General features: G+C 51.7%; 1 protein-coding gene across 10 annotated transcripts in view; it reads right to left on the bottom strand.

Moving 5' to 3' along the window:
- The window catches only part of NCOR1 (nuclear receptor corepressor 1), a 320,571-nt gene that overhangs the window by 298,769 nt on the left and 1,408 nt on the right, over positions 1-20,394 (bottom strand). The window lies entirely within an intron of this gene.

The following is a 20,394-nucleotide window of genomic DNA, read 5'->3' as shown; positions in this document are numbered from 1 at the left end:
CCAGCATCAGCCTCCCCCTCCCAGCCTTCCCCAAGATCAGCCTCTCTGCTCCCAGCCTCCTCCAGCATCAGCCTTCCTCTCCCAGCCTTCCCCAGGATCAGCCTCTCTCCTCCCAGCCTCCGTCCAGCCTTCCCCAAGATCAGCCTCTCTGCTCCCAGCCTCCTCCAGCACGCCGTGCTCCTCTGTCGACACTCACACACACGATCGCATACACTCACACACACCCGATCCCGACACTCACACACACGATCGCATCCACTCACACACACGATCGCATACACTCACACACACGATCGCATACACTCACACACACACGATCGCATACACTCACACACACCCGATCGCATACACTCACACACACAGACACTGACGATATCGCACATACGCGCTCACAGTCACAACATCCGGAGATACCACATGCTTCTGGCCATGTGATCCTCCGTCAGGTCCTGGAAGGTCACAACAGCACAGTATCGAGGCCGAGAAGCAAGGGATATCGCCGGATGCTGTGAGTGTGTGGATGCGATGTGATGTGTGTGTGAGGTGTGTGTGAGGTGTGTGTGAGCTGATGTGTGTGTGTGTGTGCGTGTGGATCTTCCGCCGCTACAGGACCTCGATGCGCTTGTAACCATGCCAACGTATCCCGTCCCCCGCTCGCACGGGAGCCCACACCACTCCCGTGCGAGCGGGGGATGGGGGATGGGGGGGGGGATTACAGTACTCACCCCCCTTAACAGCCGTGTCAGTTCGGGGAATGCGCGGGGGGGGGGGGGGGGGGGGAGAGAGGGGAGGGGGGGGGAGTACAGTACTCACCTCCGTGACAGCCCTGTCAGTTCGGGGAATGCGCGGGGGGAGGTGGGCGGGGCCAGAGCTAACGTGCGTTGCGTGAGGGGGGCGGGGCGTGGCGTGGCCGAATTGCCAATGCCTGCAGGGTGCCGGGGCGAGAGGCCAATCTGTGGGGGGGGCGGAGGCTGGGCGAGCGGCTGGCCAATCCGTGTGGGGGCGCAGCCTGGGCGAGCGGCCAATCGGTGTGGGGGGGCGGGGCCATGGCGAGCCCAGCGGCCAATCAGCTTTGTGTCACCGTAAGGACACAATGTCACCGGAAGGACACAATTTTGAAGCATGACAGACAGACAGACAGACAGAATAAGGCAATTATATATATAGATATTAGCATTAGAAAAGTAGTATAGCTCTCCTGATATAGCCTTATCTCTTGCCTCATGTGCAGGGCATTGTAGGAGCTTTGGTACGCATGATTACCACCACTATCACCTGTCACTATATGCGTTGTCATCAGGACTGTGGAGCCGAAGTTGGTATAAAATGGACCGACTCGGACTCCTAAAATATATAATAAATTGGGTACAGTGGCTCAATGCAATATGTTATAAATATTTTTTCACAAGAATTTGGGAAAGTTATGAAATGTCCTATAAATGTCTGTTCTATTCCTGATCAAAGAATCTCGGCTTTTAGTTGAGATGAATCTGTGCTGCACTTCAGCTACATGATATTAGTGATGTTATCATTTTACTACAGTAAATTTATCACAAACATGAGTCATGTACAGCTGAAACCAGACGTTTCCCTCCACTCTCTATAAAGACACATCTGTAGGTTTTTCTCACCGACATGAAATCAGGATAATCCTTTCCCATTTTAGGTCAATTAGGAACCAAAATTATTTGTAATTGACAAATGCCAGAATAATGAAAGAGAGACAATAATTAAAGGCATTTTTATTACTTTCTGCAAATTCAAAAGTATACATACACTAATGCAGGCGTCACACGGTACGATCTATCGTGCAATCGCACGAGCGATCGTACCCTCCCCCGTCATTTGTGCGTCACGGGCAAATCGCTGCCCGTGTCGCACAAAGTAGTTAAACCGCCGTCACACGTACTTACCTGCTGAGCAACCTCGCTGTAGGTGGCGAACATCCACTTCCTGAAGGAGGAGGGACATTTGGCGTCACAGCGACGTCACACAGCCGCCGGCCAATAGAAGCGGAGGGGCGGAGATGAGCGGGACGTAAACATCCCGCCCACCTCCTTCCTTCCGCATAGCCGACGGGTGCCGCGGGACGCAGGTAAGCTGTGTTCATCGTTCCCGGGGTGTCACACGGAGTGATGTGTGCTGCCCCGGGTACGATGAACAACCAGCGCCATGAAAAATAAACGATTTTTTAAAAATAAGCGACGTGTACACGACTCACGATTTGTGACCGATTCAGCTTCGCTCGGATGTGTCACACGAAATGACGTCCCAAACTATGCCGGATGTGCGTCACGAAAACCGTGACCCCCAACTATGCATCGCACGATAGATCGTCTCGTGTGACTCCCGCATTAGAGTACTATGCATTTGAATAATATGGGACAGCCCATATGATGATGTCATGTCTTTGGAAGCTTCTGGTAGGTTTATTAGCAACATCTTTTGTTCTTGGGTTGATATGCACAAGACCTTGTGACGATGCTGGCGGAAGCAGGTAATATTGTGTCATTATCCACAGTGAAACGAGTACTGTGTGAACATGGGCTGAAAAACTACTCTGCCAGGAAGAAGCCATTACTCCAAAAGAAACATAACAAGCCAAATTATTGTTTGCAAATGATTACAAGAAGGACGATCTTAAAATTTTGGAGACGTCCTGTGGTCTGACAAATTAAAATGGAATTGTTTGGCTATAATGACCATCGTTATGCTTGGAGGAAAAAGGGAGAAGCTTTGTTGCCTAAGGGCACCATCCCAACTGTGAAACCCGGGGGTTGGCAGCATCACGTTGTGTTTTGCTGCAGGAGGGACTAGTGCACTTCACAAAATAGATGGCATCAATACTGAAGCAACATCTCAAGAGATCAGCCAGGAACTTAAAGCTTGGGAGGAAATGAGTCTTCCAAATGTATAATGACTCGAAGCATACAGCCAAACTGGTTACAAAGTGGCTTAAGGATAACAAAGTCAAAGTTTTGGAGTGGCCATCAGAAAGCCCTGATCTCAATCCAATTGAAAATTTATGGGCAAAGCTGAAAAGGCCAATGCGAGCAAGGCAAACTACAAACATGGCTGAGCTACACCAGTTCTGTCAGGAGGAATGGGCCCAAATTCCTACCAACTATTGTGAGACGCTTGTGGAAGGACATCCAAAAGGTTTCATCCAAGTCATACAGTTTAAGGGCAATTGTACTAAATACTAATGAAATGGAGGGAAACTTCACAATACAGAAAGTAATAAAAATGCCTTAAAACATTTTCTCTCTCTCATTATTCTGGCATTTGGCAAATATAAATATTTTTAACTCCTAATTGACCTAAAATGGGAAAGGGTTATTCTGATTTCATGTCCGATAGTGAGAAAAACCTGCATATGTGTATTTATAGAGAGTGTATGTAAATGTGATACGCCAGCCCCAGGGCCGGGGGTACTCTGAACCGGCCGGACTAATCCGGGGTTGTCAGCGGTGGTGGGTTCCGGCTCCGTGACCCTGGCGGTGTCTTTTCAATAAAGGGGGATGATAATTCTATTACAGTGGAATAAAGTTCGTGATGCCACCTGTGGTTGTTGTGGCTATGTGAGCCGCTGCTGCGCTATAGGTTTCCCGGGGCAGGTGATGAGGGCGCAGCTGAGGTAATCTTAAGGTGGCTTTACACACTGCAACATCGCAAACGACATCGCTGTAACGTCACCGGTTTTGTGACGTTACAGCGGCCTCCCCAGCGACATTGCAGTGTGTGAAACACATCAGCGACCTGGCCCCTGCTGTGAAGTTGTGATCGCTACAAATCGTTCAGGACCATTCTTTGGTCCTTTGTTTCCCGCTGTGCAGCATGATCGCTAGAAAGTCTCAGTGTGTAAAGGGGACTTTACAGAGACTCCGCGGCTTTGTCTGTGTAGCGTCCTGATTAGCGGTCACCTGTGAAGGATTCACCGGTGACCGCTAATCCCCCGAGTGACTGAAGTGTCCCCCCCCTCTCTCATACTCACCGATCACCGGTGCTGCACGGCGTTCACACTGCTCCAGCGGCTTTTCCTTTTTTGAAAAAGCCGGCCGCTCATTAAACAATCTCGTATTCCCTGCTTTTCCCCGCCCACCGGCAAATATGATTGGTTGCAGTGAGACACGCTGAGTGACAGCTGTGTCACTGCACCCAATCACAGCAGCCGGTGGGCGTGTCTATACTGTGCAGTAAAATAAATAAAAAATCCGGCGTGCGGTCCCCCCCTATTTTAATTCCAGCCAGATAAAGCCATACGGCTGCAGGCTGGTATTCTCAGGATGGGGAGCTCCACTTTATGGGGAGCCCCCCAGCCTAACAATATCAGTCAGCAGCCGCCCAGAATTGCCGCATACATTAGATGCGACAGTTCTGGGACTGTACCCGGCTCTTCCCGATTTGCCTTGGTGCGTTGGCAAATCGGGGTAATAAGGAGTTATTGGCAGCCCATAGCTGCCAATAAGTCCTAGATTAATCATGTCAGGCGTCTCCCCGAGATACCCTCCATGATTAATCTGTAAATTACAGTTAAAAAACACACACCCGAAAAATCCTTTATTAGAAATAAAAAACACTAACAAATTCCCTCATTACCCATTTATTACCCACAACAAAGCCCTCCATGTCCGGCTTAATCCACGGTCCTCCAGCGTCGCATCCAGCTCTGCTGCATGCAGGTGACAGGAGCAGCAGAAGACACAGCCGCTCCTGTCACCTCCACGCAGCTAATGAAGAGAGCAGTGTGATCGGCTGAGCTGTCACTGAGGTTTCCTGGATCCAGCGGTGGATGCAGCGGTGGCCGCGGGTAACCTCAGTGACAGTCCAGCTCATCGCGCTACTCACCGCCGCACCGGTCAGCTCCACGCAGCTAATAAAGGGAATAGCGCGATCAGCTGAGCTGTCATTGAGGTTACCCGCGGCCACCGCTGGATCCAGGTAACCTCAGTGACAGCTCAGCCGATCACACGGCTCTCTTCATTAGCTGCGTGGAGGTGACAGGAGCGGCGGTGTCTTCTGCAGCTCCTGTCACCTGCATGCAGCAGAGCTGGATGCGACGCTGGAGGACCGTGGATTAAGCCGGACATGGAGGGCTTTGTTGTGGGTAATAAATTGGTAATGAGGGAATTTGTTAGTGTTTTTTATTTCTAATAAAGGATTTTACGGGTGTGTGTTTTTTAACTGTAATTTACAGATTAATCATGGACGGAATCTCGGGGTGACGCCTGACATGATTAATCTAGGACTTATTGGCAGCTATGGGCTGCCAATAACTCCTTATTACCCCGATTTGCCAACGCACCAGGGCAAATCGGGAAGAGCCGGGTACAGTCCCAGATCTGTCGCATCTAATGTATGCGGCAATTCTGGGCGTCTGCTGACTGATATTGTTAGGCTGGGGGGCTCCCCATAACGTGGGGCTCCCCATCCTGAGAATACCAGCCTGCAGCCGTATGGCTTTATCTGGCTGGTATTAAAATAGGGGGGGACCGCACGCCGGATTTTTTAATTATTTATTTACACGGCACACAGAGCCGCGCGGCATTAAATTAAGTCGGGTGAAGTTCACCTGCTTTTTTGACACGTCCCCAACGACCAGCTAGTCGCTCTGTAGGTCCGGATCGCTGTTAGGTCGTTGGCCAGGTCTGCCTGTTTGACAGCTCACCAGAGACTTTGTAGCGATCCCGGCTAGGTTGAGATCGCAGGTTGGATCGCTAGAAAGTCTCAGTGTGTAAACCCAGCTTTACTCCCGACAGGTGGAGTGAGGCCCCGAGATAACCGTTGATAATATGGAAAGTCTATGAGGGCAGGTTGTGACGCAGGAGGAATGGAGACGACACCAGGGCTTTGCAACAAGTCTTTTACTCACTGTATTGATTCAAGCTTGACAGCCTTTTTAGTCCATCCAGTGTGCTGGGATCCCCAGTGATGGGCATCCGCCGATCCCGAGTAAATCTAAGGCCAGTACCGGTTCTTCCTTTTGTTTGCCTTTCCTGGCCGTCTCTCTGCGCTGACTTTCTCCCTCCTGTCCTGCGCCTCCACACACAGTGCCCTGAGCCAGGGGCCACGGACCTGTAATGGGACTTCTGCCTGCCTGCCTGGCTCCCTCTGGGGACCTTCAAAGGGATTTCTGCCGGCCTGGCTCCGTAGTCCTCTGTGGCCCCCTTCCAGCGGATTTGTGTGCTGCTTGTGGCCCAAAGGTGCGTACAGCCACCCTGGTCTCCGGTGTTACTAGGAAGTCCTGAAGTATCGTCCTAGACTAGGGTCTGGAACCCCATTTGCAACCAATCCCTTCTCCTTGAGCTACTGTCTGTGAAACATGACAATAGGGGTATCTGACACACTTCCCCTAAGTCACTGGACTCTTTCTTCCATCTCCTCAGAGTTGAGCAGGACCCCTGGGGCCCTCACCCCTAGTCGGTCTCCTCCCTCCTCCTGAATATATCTATATATCCCCAGCACACACAATGAAAATGGAGGACAAAGAAGGGAATTTTGTTTACTTACCGTAAATTCCTTTTCTTCTAGCTCCAATTGGGAGACCCAGACAATTGGGTGTATAGCTACCGCCTCCGGAGGCCACACAAAGCACTACACTCAAAAGTGCAAAGCCCCTCCCCTTCTGGCTATACACCCTCCCGTGGGATCACGGGCTCCTCAGTTTTAGTGCAAAAGCAAGAAGGAGGAAAGCCAATAACAGGTTTAAAGACAAATTCAATCCGAAGAAACATCGGAGAACTGAAACCATTCAACATGAACAACATGTGTACCCGAAAAAAACAAAAATTCCTAAGAAAACAGGGCGGGTGCTGGGTCTCCCAATTGGAGCTAGAAGAAAAGGAATTTACGGTAAGTAAACAAAATTCCCTTCTTCTTTGTAGCTCCTAATTGGGAGACCCAGACAATTGGGACGTCCAAAAGCAGTCCCTGGGTGGGTAAAAGAATACCTCGTGATAGGGCCGTCAAACAGCCCCGTCCTACAGGTGGGCAACCGCCGCCTGAAGGACTTGTCTACCTAGGCTGGCGTCCGCAGAAGCGTAGGTATGCACCTGATAATGCTTGGTAAAGGTGTGCAGACTCGACCAGGTAGCCGCCTGGCACACCTGCTGAGCCGTAGCCTGGTGCCGTAATGCCCAGGACGCACCCACGGCTCTGGTAGAATGGGCCTTCAGCCCTGAAGGAACCGGAAGCCCCGCAGAACGGTAGGTTTCAAGAATTGGTTCCTTGATCCACCGAGCCAGGGTGGATTTGGAAGCTTGCGACCCTTTACGCTGACCAGCGACAAGGACAAAGAGTGCATCCGAGCGGCGTAAGGGCGCCGTGCGGGAAATGTAGATCCTGAGTGCTCTGACCAGATCCAACAAATGCAAACCCTTCTCAAATTGATGAACTGGATGAGGACACAAGGAAGGTAATGTGACATCCTGATTGAGATGAAAGGGGGAAACCACCTTAGGGAGAAACTCAGGAATCGGACGTAGAACCACCTTGTCCTGGTGAAACACCAGGAAGGGAGATTTGCATGATAGCGCCGCTAGCTCGGACACTCTCCGAAGAGACGTGACCGCTACTAGAAAGGCCACTTTCTGTGAAAGACGAGAAAGGGAAACATCCTTCATAGGCTCGAAAGGCGGCTTCTGGAGAGCAATTAGAACTTTGTTCAGATCCCAGGGCTCTAACGGCCGCTTGTAAGGAGGGACGATATGACAAACTCCTTGCAGGAACGTGCGTACCTGAGGAAGTCGTGCTAGGCGTTTCTGAAAAAATACAGATAGCGCTGAGACTTGTCCTTTAAGGGAGCTGAGCGACAAACCTTTTTCCAACCCGGATTGCAGGAAGGAAAGAAAAGTAGGCAATGCAAAAGGCCAGGGAGAAACTCCCTGAGCAGAGCACCAAGATAAGAATATCTTCCACGTCCTGTGGTAGATCTTGGCGGAGGATGGTTTTCTAGCCTGTCTCATGGTGGCAATAACATTTCGAGATAATCCTGAAGACGCTAGGATCCAGGACTCAATGGCCACACAGTCAGGTTCAGGGCCGCAGAATTCAGATGGAAAAACGGCCCTTGAGACAGCAAGTCTGGTCGTTCTGGTAGTGCCCATGGTTGGCCTACTGTGAGGTGCCACAGATCTGGGTACCACGATCTCCTCGGCCAGTCTGGAGCGACGAGGATGGCGCGGCGGCAGTCGGCCCTGATCTTGCGCAGCACTCTGGGTAACAATGCCAGAGGTGGGAACACATACGGTAGCCGGAACTGCGACCAATCTTGAACTAAGGCGTCTGCCGCCAGAGCTCGGTGATCGTGAGACCGTGCCATGAAAGCCGGGACCTTGTTGTTGTGTCGTGACGCCATCAGGTCGACGTCCGGCATCCCCCAGCGGCGACAGATCTCCTGAAACACGTCCGGGTGAAGGGACCATTCCCCTGCGTCCATACCCTGGCGACTGAGGAAGTCTGCTTCCCAGTTTTCCACGCCTGGGATGTGAACTGCGGATATGGTGGATGCCGTGTCTTCCACCCACGTCAGAATCCGTCGGACTTCCTGGAAGGCTTGCCGACTGCGTGTTCCTCCTTGGTGGTTGATGTACGCTACCGCTGTGGAGTTGTCCGACTGAATTCGGATCTGCTTGCCTTCCAGCCACTGCTGGAAGGCTTGTAGGGCAAGATACACTGCTCTGATTTCCAGAACATTGATCTGGAGGGTGGACTCTTCCTGAGTCCACGTCCCTTGAGCCCTGTGGTGGAGAAACACTGCTCCCCACCCTGATAGACTCGCGTCTGTCGTGACTACCTCACAGGATGGGGGTAGAAAGGACTTTCCTTTCGACAATGCGGTGGGAAGAAGCCACCACCGAAGAGATTCCTTGGCCGCCTGAGAAAGGGAGACGTCTCTGTCGAGGGACGTCGACTTCCCGTCCCATTGGCGGAGAATGTCCCATTGTAGTGGACGGAGATGAAACTGCGCGAAAGGGACTGCTTCCATTGCTGCTACCATCTTCCCTAGGAAGTGCATGAGGCGTCTCAAGGGATGTGACTGGCCTTGAAGGAGAGATTGCACCCCTGTCTGTAGTGAACGCTGTTTGTCCAGCGGAAGCTTCACTATCGCTGAGAGAGTATGAAACTCCATGCCAAGATATGTTAGCGATTGGGTCGGGGTTAGATTTGACTTTGAAAAGTTGATGATCCACCCGAAACTCTGGAGTGTCTCCAGCGCAACGTTCAGGCTGTGTTGGCATGCCTCTTGAGAGGGTGCCTTGACAAGTAGATCGTCCAAATACGGGATCACAGAGTGACCTTGAGAGTGCAGGACTGCTACTACTGCTGCCATGACCTTGGTGAAGACACGTGGGGCTGTCGCCAGCCCGAAAGGCAGAGCTACGAACTGAAGGTGTTCGTCTCCTAAAACGAAGCGTAGAAAACGCTGGTGCTCTGGAGCAATCGGCACGTGGAGATAAGCATCTTTGATGTCTATAGATGCCAGGAAATCTCCTTGAGACATTGAGGCGATGACGGAGCGAAGGGATTCCATCCGGAACCGCCTGGTTTTTACGTGCTTGTTGAGCAGTTTTAGATCCAGAACGGGACGGAATGACCCGTCCTTTTTTGGCACCACAAACAAGTTGGAGTAAAAACCGTGACCTTGTTCCTGAAGAGGAACGGGGGTCACCACTCCTTCCGCTTTTAGAGTGGACACCGCTAGCAGCAGAGCATCGGCTCGGCCGGGAGGTGGAGAAGTTCTGAAGAAGCGAGTTGGAGGACGAGAGCTGAACTCTATCCTGTACCCGTGAGACAGAATGTCTCTCACCCAACGGTCTGTGACCTGTGGCAGCCAAATGTCGCCAAAGCGGGAGAGCCTGCCACCGACCGAGGATGCGGAGAGAGGAGGCCGAAAGTCATGAGGAAGCCGCCTTGGTAGCGGGTCTTCCGGCTGTCTTTTTTGGGCGTGACTGAGTCCGCCAAGAATCTGAGCTCCTCTGATCCTTTTGAGTCCTTTTGGACGAGGAGAATTGGGACCTGTCTGAGCCTCGAAAGGACCGAAACCCCGACTGTCCACTCCTCTGTTGGGGTTTGTTTTGTCTGGGCTGAGGTAAGGATGAATCTTTACCCTTGGAGTGTTTGATGATTTCATCCAAGCGCTCACCAAACAGTCGGTCACGAGAAAATGGCAAACTGGTTAAACACTTTTTGGAAGCGGAATCTGCCTTCCATTCCCTTAACCACAAGGCTCTGCGTAAAACCACGGAGTTGGCTGACGCCACTGCCGTACGGCTCGTAGAGTCTAGGACAGCATTAATCGCGTAAGACGCAAATGCAGACATTTGAGAGGTTAAGGATGCCACCTGCGGAGCAGATGTACGTGTGACCGTGTCAATCTGTGTAAGACCAGCTGAAATAGCTTGGAGTGCCCATACGGCTGCGAATGCCGGGGCCAATGACGCGCCAATAGCCTCATAGATGGATTTCAACCAGAGCTCCATCTGTCTGTCAGTGGCATCTTTAAGTGCCGCCCCATCTTCCACTGCAACTAAGGATCTAGCTGCAAGCCTGGAGATTGGAGGATCCACCTTGGGACACTGGGTCCAGCCCTTGACCACGTCAGGAGGGAAGGGATAACGTGTATCCTTAAGCCGTTTGGAAAAACGCTTATCCGGATAAGCGTGGTGTTTCTGGATTGCCTCTCTAAAGTCAGAGTGGTCCAGAAATAAACTTAATTTACGTTTGGGATACCTGAAATGAAATTTCTCCTGCTGTGAAGCTGGCTCTTCCACAGAAGGAGCAGGGGGAGAAATGTCCAACATTTTATTGATGGACGCTATAAGATCATTCACTATGGCGTCACCATCCGGTGTATCCAAATTGAGAGCGGTCTCAGGATCAGAATCCTGATCCGCTCCCTCTGCCTCATCATACAGAGAGTCCTCTCGCTGGGACCCTGACCAGTGTGATGAAGTCGAGGGCCGCTCATAGCGAGCTCGTTTAGGCTGTCTGGGACTGTCGTCCGTGTCAGAGCCATCACCCTGGGATGCAAGTGACACCCCCGGATCCCTGAGCTGTTCCAACTGAGGTGGACCAGGGAGTAATGAGTTAACAGTGCCCATGGCCTGAGCCACTGGTCTAGACTGCAATGTTTCAAGAATTTTAGTCATAGTCACAGACAATCTGTCAGCAAAAACTGCAAACTCCGTCCCTGTCACCTGGACAGTGTTCACAGGAGGTTCTGCCTGGGTTACCTCCAGCAGAGGCCCCGGCCGAGCAAATGCCACAGGGGCCGAGCACTGCACACAGTGGGGGTCAGTGGCACCAGCCGGTAGAACAGCCTCACATGCGGTACAAGCAGCATAGAAAGCCTGTGCCTTGGCACCTTTGCTTTTTGCGGTCGACATGCTGTTGTATAATCTAGGAGGGTATATAGCAGAGAATCACCAGCGACCGTACAGTGCAATGTATAGCTGCAAGCATAAAAATACAAATATACACTTCGGCACCAGTGGGGGTCAGCCCTTGAGGGCAGCTTACCGCCCGCTCAAAAGCGGGTGTGTGGGCACCAGAATCCCGTGTCTGGGTCTCCCAGCCTCCTCTCTCCAGCTCAGACTGCACACAGGAATGGCTGCCGGCGTCCTGTGAAGAGGGGCGGACTGTGGGCGTGCCTCAAACAAAGAGCGGGAAACTGGCGTCCCACTGTGCCCAGTGTGAGGGCTGGAGTATGCAAAGCAGACTCCAGCCCTCTGCGCTGACGTTCTGTACAGCGTCCCGCCCTTCCCCTGACTGGCAGGCCTGGGGGCGGGAACGAACCGAAACTAGGCCGCAAAAGCCGGGGACTCGAGTAATAAGTGCGGCCGTCATATATGCACGGCCAGCGCGGAAGTACCCGGCGCACCACAGGTCCCAGCCGCGCCGCAGCGAAAAAACTGACACAGCGGCCGGCGCGGCAGTTTCAAATACATGTCCCCTCTCAGCAGAGCTGTAGATAGGCATGGCACCAGCGCGCAGCGTTGTTGTCCCCGGCGCACTAACACACCCAGCAATGCTGCGGTGTGCGCGCGATATGTACGGGGACGCAGAGTACCTTGACGTAGCAGGGCCTGTCCCTGACGATACTCAGCTCCATTCCAGCAGATTCTCCAGGGGCTGTGGATGGAGCACGGTCTCAGTGCCTGGAGACCGGTAAATAAGAATTATTCTTACCGATAATTCGGTTTCTAGGACCTTCCACGACAGCATAGGAGGTTGTCTCTCCACGCCCTAATTGGGACAGGAAGTTCAAGAGGTTTAAAAGGACCCTCCCACCTCCCACAGCCAGTGTCTTACAAAGAATCCATAGCATATGAGAAGTACTACACATTCAGGAATACATGAATACATAGGGGAGGGAATTACCTGCTGTCATGGAAGGTCCTAGAAACCGAATTATCGGTAAGAATAATTCTTATTTCTCTAGTCCCTTCCACGACAGCATAGGAGGAATACCAAAGAATTGATACCTAGGGGGGGACCACAGCCTGCAGGACTTTCCTGCCAAAGGCCAAATCCCTGTTGGAATCCAGATCCAGACGATAATGCTTCGTGAAAGTATGGAGCGAAGACCACGTAGCCGCCTTGCAGATCTGCTCAGGGGAGGCCCCTGCCCGTTCGGCCCAGGAGGCAGAGGTAGCCCTGGTGGAGTGCGCCGTGAATCCAGTAGGCGGAGAGAGATGCTGAGCGAGGTATGCATCTCTAATTGCTCGCACAATCCAGTTGGCGACTGTACTCTTAGCCACCTTCTTGCCCTTATTGCGGCCAAAGGGCTGGATGAACAGGTTAGAATCAAGGCGCCAAGAAGCAGTAACCTCTAGGTAGTGCAACACTATCCGACGGACATCCAAAGAATGAAACACTTCCTCACCCGGAGTCCGAGGATTCTGACAGAAGGAAGGCAGGACGATGGACTGCGAACGGTGAAAATCCGAAACCACCTTGGGAAGGAAGGAAGGGTCCAGCTGAAAAACAACGCTGTCATCTCTGATGGTCAGGTAAGGTTCCCTAACAGACAAAGCCTGAAGTTCGCCGACTCTGCGAGCAGATGTAATAGCCACAAGAAAAGCAGTCTTGTGAGAAAGAGAACGAATGTTACAAGAGCACAGAGGTTCAAACGGAGACTGAGATAGTCCTGTAAGGACCACATTGAGATCCCAGCGAGGCGTCAGGACCCTCTGACGTGGACAGAGTCTACTAGCGGACACAAAGAACCGACGGATCCAACGATGATCTGCCAGAGCCGTGTCAAAGACTGCACTGAGTGCTGACACCTGAACTTTCAGGGTGCTAGGCCTAAGACCTAAGTCTAAACCACTTTGGAGAAAGTCCAGAATCTGCGCAATATTAGGCCGAAGAGGGTCAGGAGGCCGAGAACCACACCAGGAGGAAAATCTCTTCCAGATTTTGTTGTATATACTATTAGTCACAGGTTTACGGTTCTTCTGCAGCGTAGCCACAACTTTGTCAGAAAGCCCTTGGGCCTTCAGTGCCCGGGCCTCAGAAGCCAGGCAGCCAAGTTGAGTTTCTGAGGAGCCGGATGGAAAATCGGACCCTGCGACAGTAAGCTTGGGTCTGAACCTAAGAGGACTGGGCCGTCGATTCCTAGCGTCAGGACCAGGCTGTACCAACTCCTCCGGGGCCACAGAGGGGCCACCAGTATAGTTGGGACCCCCTCGTCTCTGATCTTCCTCAGGGCCCGTGCGAGAAGAGGAAGAGGGGGGAACGCGTAAGCGAGGCGAAAGGACCAACTGTGGCAGAAAGCGTCTACCCCTAACGCCTCGTCCCTTGGGTTCAGGGAGAAATATGTTGCGACCTTGCGATTCCCTGCCGAGGCAAAGAGGTCCACCTCTGGTGCACCCCACCTCGCCACTAGAGAGCAGAACACCGCCTGATCCAGGCTCCATTCCCCCGGATGAACATCCCGACGACTCAGGAAATCCGCCTGAAGATTGAGGGAGCCCTTCAGATGGACCGCAGAAAGGGAGAGCAGAGATTGTTCTGCCCATTGAAAGATTCGGGAGGACACTGATTTCAGGGCGCCTGAGCGTGTACTGCCCTGATGGCGGAGATGTGCCACCGTTGTGACATTGTCTGAATATACCAGGACGTGAGAGTCCCGGACGAGGTCCTGAGCCGCAAGGAGGGCTTCCCTGACTGCCCTGAGCTCCCGGTAGTTGGAGGATTGGGAACTGACGTAAGGACTCCAGACCCCTTGAAATGGGGAATTTGCCACCATTGCCCCCCATCCTCGTAGGCTGGCATCTGTGGTCAGTGTAACCAGGGGACTCTGAGTCCAGGCAACCCCCACCTGCAGGTTGGCGGGACTCAGCCACCAGAGAAGGGATGAGGAGACGGACTCCGAGAGGCGAAACCTTCTGTTTAGGGATGACGGGAGTCTGTCCCAATGTGCCAGGATATGATCCTGGAGACACCGAGAATGGGCCTGAGCCCACCTGACCGAGGGAATGCAGGATGTCATGGAACCCAGGGCCGACATAGCCGCACGAAGCGTCGAGCGAGCCTGCCTGCGGAGTTTTGATATTTTGGATAACAGAGCTATCCTGTGGCCCTCTGGGAGAAAGGATGCCTGTCTGTCGGAGTCCAGCAGCACTCCGAGAAACTGCCGAGTGGAGGAGGGGGTTAACTGTGATTTCTTGAGATTGGGAATCCATCCCAGAGACCGAAGGATTCCCAAAGAACTCTCCACATGGCTCCGGAGGGTTGGAGCAGACGGAGCCATGAGAAGAAAGTCGTCCAGATACGGAACTATACAGATACCCTGCAATCTTATGAAGGCGACCACCTCAGACATGATCTTGGAAAAGATCCTTGGAGCTGAGGAGATCCCGAAGGGAAGTACATTGAATTGGAAATGAAGTACTTCCTCCCCGTGAAGCACCGCAAACCTGAGGTATTGTCTGTGTCCCGGATGGACGGGTACATGGAAGTAGGCATCTTTCAGATCGATAGAGGCCATCTGATGGTGTAGACCTATCAGGGGAATAGCTGATTTCACCGACTCCATCTTGAACCGCCGGTACCTGACCTGACGGTTTAGACTTTTTAAATTGATAATTATACGGACGTCGCCGGATGGCTTCTTGACCAGGAAGAGACGGGAGTAGTGTCCTACCCCTTCTTCCTGACTCGGGACTGGGGAAACGACCCCCGAGTGCACTAGCTCTATAATCTTTGTGTACAACAGAGTCTGTGAACCCGGTGACGCCAGCGCAGTGACTCGGAGACCCGGAAGAGGGGGGGAAAGGAATTCTATGAGAAGACCGTCCGAGATGATCTTCAGAACCCATTGGCAAGAGGTTATGGACTGCCACTGGGTAAGAAATGCCGAGAGTCTTCCCCCCACCCGGGCCGAGTCACTGTTTGTCCTGCTGAGGACGTTGCTGATGTGGAGGGATGAGGATGTTTCTCCCTCTACCTTTGGGATAGCTCCACCTGCCTGCCTTCCCTTTCCCTCTGGGCTGGGAGGCCTGAGGCATCGAGGGACGAAAGGACCGCTTCCTGTTAGGTCTAGGATCGGGCAAGGCCTTACGATCAGTCGCCTTGTCCAGGATATCATCCAGGGCAGGCCCAAACACTAAATCCCCTTTAAACGGAAGGGAACAAAGCCTCATTTTAGAGGTGGAGTCTCCACTCCAGGCCTTAAGCCAGAGGGCACGTCGGGCAGAGTTAGAAAGCACCGAGGTCCTGGCTGCCAGGCGGACAGATTCCACCGAGGTATCTGCCAGAAAACAGGTAGCCTTCCTAAGCAAGGGAAGGGATTCCAGTAATTCCTCCCTAGGGGTCCCTTGTGAAATATGAGCCTCCAACTGGTCTAACCACCTAATTAGGGACCTGGATACGCAGGTGGAGGCAATGTTGGCATGAATAGAGGAAGACGATGCCTCCCAGGACCGCTTCATCAGGCCCTCTACCTTCCTATCCATTTGATCCTTCAGTTGGGAAGTATCCTCAAAAGGAAGAGCCGTTTGCTTAGCTACCCTAGCCACCTGAACGTCCACCCTTGGGATCTCCCAATGTAGTCCCGAAGGTTCCAGAGGAAACCGGCGTCTAAGGTCACTCCGTACCCGCCTCTCAGGACATTCCCATTCCTGAGAGACAATATCCAATATATTGGCATGAACTGGGAATCCCAATTGTTTGACTGACTTCAGGCCAGCAAACATTTCGTCCTGGATTGAAGGAAGAGACTGCACTTCCTCTAAACCCATAGTGCTCCGAACTGCCTCAATAAGATCCCCCAACTCTTCTGAGTGAAAGAGAAAGGACTGGTCAGACCCCCCAGATGGAATTCCGTCATCAGGACCCTCAGAGGTGGAATCAGCGTCCTCCTGATCAGAAGGGGTCGACTGGAGTCTCCTCTTTTTTGGAGGAGAGGGTCCAGTAGCAGGGCCAGGAGCAGGGCCAGGAACAGGGCCAGGAACAGGGCCAGGAACAGGGCCAGGAACAGGGCCAGGAACAGGGAGAGAAGCCAGTGAGGCCCTAATCTCCTGTTTCATCATGGACCGCAACTCATCTATCAGAGATGGTTGTTCGGCCCTAATAATCTGGTCCGTACATTGCTGGCAAAGCTTTTTATCCCATACTGCAGGGAGCTTCTTTATACAGATGGGACATTTTTTAATTTTGTCCACTCTGTCAGGTCTATCAGGCTTATCGGACTTGTCAGTTTTTTCTGACTTCTCAGGCTTCTCTGATTTCTCATTTCTGTCAGTTTTCTTGGTGGCCTTGTCCTCCTAGAAAACACAGAGCAGAGAGCCATAAATCAACTGATGAGACCTATGTCCGAGGGACCATTCCCCCTCCATACTCACAGTAGCAGGGGGCACACTGGGTTCTGCAGAGGCAGCTGCAGCGGAAGACATGACAGGGAGCACGGTCTTACCATGATCTGATGTCTTCGTGGCAGCCCTTATGGAAAAGGGCCTGCCTCCCCAGTGACGGTGCACGTTTTCCCCGCCTCCCGCATCCGGTCCTGGGCAGGCCGAGTCACTGTCGGCGTGCCTCCACGCTGCCCTCCGCAAACCGGAAGCGCTCGACCGGAAGTCCGCAAGACCGGAAGTCCCGCCCCCGGGAGCACTTCCGGATCGCTCCGGCAGCGTGCATGCGGGAAGCGGCCGGCGGCTCAGGGAGGACGCCGGCCGGGGAGCTCAACAGCCTGCATCACCCCTCAGGATGATCCGGAAGGCTGGAGCAGCGGTCCCCCACAGCGTGAGGGAACAGCAAGGGAGGAGCGGCGAAGGCCCGACCGATGCTGTCCGGCTGAAGGTAATAGGGGGAAAAAAAAAAAAAAAAAATATACTGCAGGTCGCCGGCCACCACAGCATAGGAGAAAAACAAAACCTCTCCATGCCCCATGGGGACAGGAAAGACACTGGCTGTGGGAGGTGGGAGGGTCCTTTTAAACCTCTTGAACTTCCTGTCCCAATTAGGGCGTGGAGAGACAACCTCCTATGCTGTCGTGGAAGGGACTAGAGAAAATCCCACTTCACCCAGAGCCCGAAGGGGGATGGGGAAGGATGCAGCATGTGGGCTCCAGCCTCCGTACCCGCAATGGGTACCTCAACCTTAACAAACACCGCCGACAAAAAGTGGGGTGAGAAGGGAGCATGCTGGGGGCCCTAGTATGGGCCCTCTTTTCTTCCATCCGACATAGTCAGCAGCTGCTGCTGACTAAACCGTGGAGCTATGCGTGTATGTGTGCCTCCTTCGCACAAAGCATGAAAACTGAGAAGCCCGTGATCCCACGGGAGGGTGTATAGCCAGAAGGGGAGGGGCCTTGCACTTTTGAGTGTAGTGCTTTGTGTGGCCTCCGGAGGCGGTAGCTATACACCCAATTGTCTGGGTCTCCCAATTAGGAGCGACAAAGAAATTATGAATGCAAGTGACTTTATTTTGACAGACTGCAAAAAGTGGACCTCGACTAGAGCAACATCCCAATGTTTCGGCTATTACGCCTTTTTCAAGGTAGTTGCGTCAAGTGCAAAATCATTTTTATTTTTTGCATTTTTGATTTTTTTTGGTTCCTCTTTTCGTTCTACATGTCATCTAGTCTTGCACTTTATTAACCACCATATATGTGTGTTTTTTGTCACAGATGCCTCAATAGAGATCCTCCCTATTACACTTTTACTGCACCTTCTTTCTCCAATTGCACTCCCTGCAGCAGGTCAATATTACTCTAGGCACCTTCCATGGAGTGCTTCCACAGCCTTGCATTTATTCTCCCCATTCACTCCATTATACTGGTCCTTGCTGCATCGCTGAGCCCTTTATTTTTACCGTTACCACCGCCCCTCACCCAGACATGTGACTGTATACATCACACGCATGCACTGTGCATGCGTTCCACAGGTGCGTTCCACCACGCTATACAGGAAGTGATGAATAGAGCACTAGTCCACTATCGCCAAGCCCCTAGTGCTTCCCTAGATCACCGCCCACTACCCGGACATGCGACCGCTGTCGTCGCACGCATGCGCTGTGCATGCGTTCCACCATGCGGAACCGAAAGTGACGTTCACCGCTCCACTTCCTATAAGATGGCGCTCCCCATATACCCTGTTACCGCCACTGCCGCCGTATACACCGCTCATTCTGCGTTCCCTGGGCTCATCCTGCAGGTACCGGTACTGCGCCACCCTCTCTGGTACACTCTATTATCCTCTATGGTTCTTAATTATCTCCTGCTTTCATTACAGGCGCTCTTTCACCCTCCATACCTGTCTCATTGTCCATTTACCACTGTGGTATGTATTTTTACTGTCTAAGGGTATGTGCGCACGTTGCTTTTTACCTGCTTTTTACCTGCTTTTTTGCTGCTTTTTCTTCTGCGCTGTTTAATGCCAAAATGGATGTGTTCTTCTATTCAAGCAAAGTCTATGGGAATTTGGGTTTCTTGTTCACACTATGTTGTTCAAAAATGCTGCCTTTTTGTGGCCGAACTTTGGTCAAAAACTCAGCTTTGCAGTGCAAAACCCAAATGGCAAAAACAATTGACATGTTGCTTCTTTGAAAAGCTGAGTTTTTGACCAAAGTTCTGCCTCAAAAAGGCAGCATTTTGAACAACATAGTGTGAACAAGAAACCCAAATTCCCATAGACTTTGCTTGAATAGAAGAACACATCCATTTTGGCATTAAACAGCGCAGAAGAAAAAGCAGCAAAAAAGCAGGTAAAAAGCAGGTAAAAAGCAACGTGCGCACATACCCTTAGGCTATGTGCGCACGTTGCGTACTGGCCCTGCAGAAATTTCTGCAGTGATTTGAACAGCACACGTGCGCTTCAAATCGCTGCAGAAACAAAAGCCGGTTCCATGCACTCTGAGTGCAGCTCCTCCCATAGACAGAGCGGGGACTGCAGGCAGAGGGCAGGAAAGAAGTGACATATCACTTCTTAGAACGCGTGCTTCGGGCAGCAGCCGAAGCGCTGCGCTCTAATACGCCACGTGCGCACGTCTCCTGCATAATCTTCATAGATTATGCAGGGGACGCAGGATGCATGCAGTTACGCTGCGGTGCAGATCGCAGCGTAACTGCATGCAAATACACAATGTGCGCACATAGCCTTACTCCAGTAGCTTGTGACACCTCCTGACTTGTATATAACCCCTCTATTGACATAGGACAAGTATATTACCGTGGTTACTATTCTACTCACTATGTTACAATACAGGTTTTCCGCTCATGTATATGTAACCACCATGACATACATTCTCCTCTTATATATATGTTTCTTTCTGTGTGCAGCTTGCTCATTACTTATGGGTGCTTCCCTATTTTCAGTATCTCCTGTTGGTACATTATATTGATCCAGATATTTCTTATACGTTATCAGACTGCCCACTGCAAGATGTGATGATCCTTGCTTCCACTTCTATGATACGGTCGTCCTAAGTGACCCGCGCAGTCTTGATTTTGCACATGACGTACGTGTATTATATTTGTATATAACCTTTGTAAATTTTTGTATATATTATCTGTATTTCCACCTGTATATACTTACACTATTTTTTTTAAACTTTTACAGGCAACTACCTTCAAAAAGGCGTAATAGCTGAAAAGTTGGGATGTTGCTCTAGTCGAGGTCCACTTTTTGCTGTCTGTCAAAATAAAGTCACTTGCATTCATAATTTTGTCCTCCATTGTGTGCTGGGGATATATAGATACATTCAGCAATTTGTTTCCCTTCAAGCACCAGTTCTAAGGCTGCTTTCACACTACGTTTTTTTAACATGCGTCATGAACGTTTTTTGCTGTAAAAGTGGATCCTGCTTTTACAGCAAAAAAACGCATGCAAACGCATGTGTTATTTTGCAGGATCCTGTCACTAAGTTTATGGGCGGGCATTGGAGTCATGT

Source organism: Anomaloglossus baeobatrachus, chromosome 2 (assembly GCF_048569485.1).
Source record: "Anomaloglossus baeobatrachus isolate aAnoBae1 chromosome 2, aAnoBae1.hap1, whole genome shotgun sequence".
Lineage (NCBI taxonomy): Eukaryota > Metazoa > Chordata > Amphibia > Anura > Aromobatidae > Anomaloglossus > Anomaloglossus baeobatrachus.
Note: the sequence above shows the minus strand (reverse complement) of the source record. Positions and strands in the feature narration are given on the sequence as shown.